The sequence below is a fragment of the Cinclus cinclus genome, chromosome 6, assembly GCF_963662255.1.
Source record: "Cinclus cinclus chromosome 6, bCinCin1.1, whole genome shotgun sequence".
Lineage (NCBI taxonomy): Eukaryota > Metazoa > Chordata > Aves > Passeriformes > Cinclidae > Cinclus > Cinclus cinclus.
Window position 1 is genome coordinate 10165956 of NC_085051.1, and position 6004 is coordinate 10171959.

The following is a 6004-nucleotide window of genomic DNA, read 5'->3' on the forward strand; positions in this document are numbered from 1 at the left end:
TGACTTTATTCATAAGTGTCTCCAATGGATAATCTCTTTTCTTCATTTGGAAGTAGACACTGCTGGCACCAGCAGAATTAGGGTGCAGGCAGGGGAGGATCCTGGGTTTAGTCACAGCCCTGCTGGGATCTGAGAAGGGCACTCACCTTGTCAGGGAGGGATGAAGAGGACAATCCTCCTGAGGAGCCCTGGCTCTGGATTAGGGTGGAGAAGGGAAACAGGATGGCAATTGCAGGAGGCGAAAAAGTTTCTAAAACGAAAATAAAAACAAATGTTGAGCTAGGAAACATATTACTTTCTAGTCCTGGGGTGTAGAGGAAAGCAAATCACAGGGAATTACAGTTATCTGGGATTTTAACAGGAATGTGCACGACAGCTCTGTTAAGCTGGGAGCCACAGGAACACTTCCTAAAACAAATATCTCAGCAGACCTTATTGCAGAGGTCAGTTTTACAAATTTCCACATGACTGAGCTGTGCATCTGTTCTGTTTGTACTGCCTGCAGACATTGCTATAAAGTACTGTACCTTGATGTACCTGAGCGAAGGAGACAATATAACCATGCACTGTACAAGAGTTATTAAAATAGTTAAGTTATAAATCCATGTCCGTCTCTTTCACTGGCTTTTCATAACGGCTTATCACTGAGATTCTCAGAAACTCAGCAAAATGTCTGAAACCACACATTTCCTTTTGGGTTTGGGGACTGACATTCAACAGGAAGGGTGGTATGGCCCGGATAGCTGTGCTTAAGAACAGGGGCAAAGCAGGAAAAGGCTGTACAAAAGCACATTTGTGCCTATCTGGAAGGGGAATGACTTGGGCAGCCGTCCTAAGTGGAACAATACAGAAAAAGGGAGCAGTATAAATCCCAGACTCAAAGCCTGTTACACAGATTCTCCAACAATTCCAGCCAAGAGTCATCCTCAGTTTCAGGAGGCAAAAGTTTGTTTTCTCTTTTCCCTAATAATTAAGTTGATCAGTTGAAATAACTGGTAATGTCTTTTGTAGATGTTTAGAGGAATTCAATTTCCAAGCGGGCCCACACTAACAAGACCTAACAACACCTCCTCTACAGCCCAAATAAAGTTTAGGCAGACCAAGAGCCCAAACCACCGGCTCTGCTGGGTCGGGGGCTCTCTCAGCGGCTGGAGCTGTACCGCACAAGGCATTTCGAACCTTTGCAGGACGGCAGGGCAGGGAGCACAGAGCGCTGAGCTCCTGCGGCAGCGGCGCGGCTCCGAGCCTTCCCTCACGGCCGCCTCCCCTCAGGGTCTGCCCGCCGCCATCTTGCGGCACCGGCGGCGCCCGGGCCAGCGCGTCCCTGAGGGACGGGTGGCTCGGGGGCCGTGCCGGCCGAGGGACAGACACATCCCCGGGTGGTGCTGGACACCGGAGATCCCGGAGCCGGGAGATCCCGGGGCCGAGACACTCCCGGCCGCGCTTTGCTGGGAACAATGGCGGCGTCAGGGTCGCCAAGGCGACCACCCGCCCCGACCCCCAGCGCCACGCGCCAGCCAATCAGAATCGTTCTCTCAGCCCCTGCCCCGCCCCGGCCGCCTCCGAACCTAAATTCGCATAAAATATTGATACGGTTTATAATCCCTTCCCTGTCCTTCCTTACACATCCATGGAGCAAATATACTCCCATCCTTTGCTCCCAACTTCACCTCTCCAGCCCAAATCCCAGTTCTCACAGAAATAAACCAAACAGGCCTAAGGCAATGGTTCCATTGCAAATCTAAGTTCCCTGCTCCATTAGGATTCCTTGGATTGCTCATCCAAGCATTCGCAGCAATCTCACCTCAGCCCAGAGACTCCCGGTCCCCAGCGGTAAACAAAACCTGATGGGACACAGCTCTGGCACCACATTTCCTCTTATTCTGCTGTCCTGTTAAGCCACAGGTAAATCCAGTCCCTCAGACCTTGCATCCCTGAACAGGAAAGCTGGAGTTTTACCCAGATCCCTGCACCCTGCACGGCTGTGCTGACACAGGCTCATCACTCTGCCCAGCACCATCCCTCATTTCATTCCCATTGCTCCCAAATCCTCCCCTGTCTCCATCTGTGCTGGGGGCCAGTGCCTGCCCCAAGCCCAACCAGAAGCCATCACAAGGGAAAGATGGGAATACACTGAGAGCTCGGTTCTCCTGGCTCCCAAATGCCCAAACCAGTCCTTAGATGCACAAATACTGCCCAGCTTGCCTCTCTGGGCACAGCCAAACACCACAACTCCATCATCCCCCAGGGAACTCTGGGATTTACCGCTTCACCTTTGCCCTTTTCCAGCAGACACAGGTAGGACCAGGCTGTCAGAAGTGTAATTCCCTAGGCAGTTAATCCCAGCAGAGAGGAAAAGAGGAACCCCGTGTCCCTCTGACTGACCCCACAGCACAGGCAGGACCAGTTGGGTTTTTTTTTAATTCTAAATTTTAAAATTAGTTGAAGAACCTGAAAGGCAAGAGACCCACACACACAATGTTAGAACCAGTCAACACACACACTCTCACAGCCAGCCACAGACATCCCTTCTTCATCTTACACACCGGCTGCAGCCCTTAATCAAAACACTCCCCTGAAGTTGCTAAAACACATCTTCCAACTGCTGCTCCTTGATGGGGATGAATAGATTCTGGGAAAACTGGTAACCTCGATGACCACAGGGATCAGAATCTGCTTCAGGGACCTGCAAGACAACATGAGGTGGCTTACAAGTAGCTGACAGCTAGGAGTTATCCCCAGACCGTGCCTGTAAATTTTCTACCCAAAACCCCACAGACAAGAGATCAACCATAAAGTTTTATAAGTGTTCAACCTAACTGTGATGGTGGCCATTTTTTGGGGTATGAAACTAACGTATTTACACCATTTGAGTCACATGCCAGGGCAGGGCAGCTCCAAGCATAAGTGGCACAAAGACACACAGTGCACCAAATATAAGCAAAGATGACACAAAGACTTGAAGTAACTCTTCAGAAGTTAAATTCTTGAGACCAGTGTGGTCTGTGGTGACAGAACCTACAGAACTACCAGAGCAAGGAGGGTCTAATACACTCCATATAGAAGTCAAAGGGAATGGCATGTGAAAAAAAGGTACTACCAAAACTGAGAAGGAAGATGGATGAGACCATCTTTTGTACTTCTGGTCTCAAAAAGTAAAAATGTAAAGATGCCAGAATAAGCCTGATCTGGCAAAGTACTCAAGTAGAGAGCCCCACTGCCAATAAGACCAGGAATTATGCTGATAAAGCATCAATAAAAAACAAAGCCCTGTGACAATGAAGACAATTGATACAAACATAACATAGACACAAGTTGAAACTGCCCAGCAGTTTTACCTTACAGACCCAAGATTCTTAGCACGAGATGAGCCAGAGACTGATGATGCTGAAGGAAAGGAGGCCCTAGAGCAACAGCAGGTGACAGTGAAATGTAACTCCTTACAAGGTAGTGCCAAAGCTGTTTAGAGGATGCTGGAGAAGCTTGGGAGGCCTATAGAAGGAGGTGACAACAACTGCTAGGTGACACAACGGGTTCCCTAGATATTACTCTGCCACCAAAGGCTGAATTGACATTGTGAAAGGTGACTGACTAATAAAGGACTGAGATGTGAGATGGGAAGGCCAGGGAGAAGGGGCATTGGAGCCCCTCTGGGAACTCCCAGCCCCACTGGCAGCGAGCAGTGACCCTGTCAGTGCCTGCAGCCCCCACTCCAATTCCTGTCACTTGGTGGGTGGCTCCTGATGTGGCACCTGGGGACACGGGACAGGGGTGGCCCTGGCAGTGCTGGGGCAGCAGTTAAGACACGATGGTCCACAGGAACACCTGAATTGGTCCTGGCAGGGGCACAGCATGGCCACTAGGTCCTGCAGCACAGCTTCTTGAGCTTCAGGGTTTCTGGTTTTTGAACAGATTTGCTGGAATTTAACCTCATAAAAATCATTTGGCAAGACTTAACATTAACCCAGGAGTTCCAGGGCATCATCTGTGTGTGATCTCAGTCCGTTTAACTGAGGTTTGGGGGGAAAAATTTGCTTTAAAGGTGAGATCAAACCTCTGCACAAGCCTGTCAGGATTAAGGGCAGCAGACCAGGTACACTGATAAAAATTACAGAAATTATTTACTTGAATTACTAACAAGGACTAAGATACCTTAATTAATCACTCCTCAGCATAGGAGCTGTAAGTGTTGGTGCAGGGCACCCTGTTTGAAGAAATATTGCAGCAATGACATTCGAGGCAGCAACACCAATTGCCAGCACAAACTGTTACTGACCCAGAACAACACCCAGGGGAAAATCTCCATGTCTGCCCAGAGCAGTGCCCTCAGGGGGTGTCTGCCCCAAAGGGCCTCTACAGACTGCTCTCCACTGCGGTGACACACCGCCCTTGACTGACACCAGCATGACCAGAAAGAAGCTGTTTGTGTCATTTTCTCGACCATTTTCTGTTTTCGTGTCTTCCCCGAGCTGGGGCGATGAAAGGTCTCCCCGAGGGCCTGACGCAGCAGCCGCTCCCACCGCTTACCGGGGCGAACTCGGCGGCGCAGCCCCAGCGCCATCACCCGCGCAGCCAGACCGGGCTTCGGGGTTCAAGGTTCGGGGTTTTGGGTTTGGGTTCGGCGGGGGCGCGAGGAGCCCCCTCAAAGCAGCGCCCGCTCACGGGGCCTCTCGCCTCAGGGACCGCGACAGAAGCTGTCCCGCCACTGCCTGCCGCCGCCTCCCGCTCGGCGCCTCTGACTTAACGCCCGCGTCCCCACAGAGACATCCCCACCAGGAAGCGCCGCGGCAGATCGCGCTGGAGGTGCGGGGGGGGGGATCGCGGTGGTGATCGTGGCCGGATTCAGACAGCCAAGGGGACATCATTCCGGGGATAGGAGCCCTTCACGGCGCAATTTTCCTCCCTATCCAAAGCGCATGCGCGAAATGTCGCCATATTGGAAAGGGCACTATAAGTTTAAGCCGCCATCTTAGGTGTGGTCATGTGAGTTTCGCCCAAACTCCGCCATCTTGCGTTCTGGCAGAAGTAACTTCCGGTCAATCCGCCATCTTTGATGTGGTATCACGTGATTAAGCCCAGAGCCGCCATCTTGTGTGCTGGCAGCAGCCGGGTTCCAGCGGTTCCACCACCTCCGGCCCGGGCCGGCCTCTCGGGCGTTGCCGACTTTGATTTGCGGCCACCTCCGCCCCTTTGGGAGCGGTATTTACTGCTGTCCATCACACACACCCAAACACGCACATACATACATGCACTCGCCTCACAATCCGTGCAGCTCGACCGAGCCCCGTCCGGCACCGCCCCGCCCGCTGTCCCCGGTCCGGGGTCTGTCATAGTTTCTTGCGCAGAAAGAAACCCCCATCAACACCATGGTCACAGTTCTCTTCCATGCATACGAAACTTCATTACTCACAGGCGTCACAAAAACCTTCAGAGTGTGCGAGTTAAGGGCAGTTGTGGGGAAAAGAAAAAAAAAAAAAACCTTTTTACTCCTTTAGTTTTCTTTACAACAAATATCTCTGTTACTGATCGCATTTCCAATAACAGCAGACTGCTAATCTATGCTCCTGGCAGGATATTCCTGTCCAAGTCCATAGCAATATATATTTTTTGCAGCTGCCTCATACGTCAGTGCCTGCAGATCCTGAATGCGGAAGGGAACAAGACATCTGTACTCCTGAGACCCTGCAGATGTTGGATTTTAGTAAGATCTCAACTATCAGAGCGGCCAGCCGCCAGTCCCTGTTCATTGAAGTTCCCCGCAGGAACACGAGGGGGTGCTGCAAGACAGGCTCCCTCTGCCCTGTCAATCGGCGCAGGAAAAAAAAAATCTGGGCTCACTTCCATCGAGTTCTGGCACTAGAAGCAGTGACGAGACATCAATAAAATCCTGGAATGTTCTGGGTGGGAAGGGACCTTAAAGGTCATCCCATTCCACCCTCTGTCATGAACAGCGACACCTTCCCTTATCCCAGGTTGCTCCAATCTAGCCTTGTACACTTCCAGT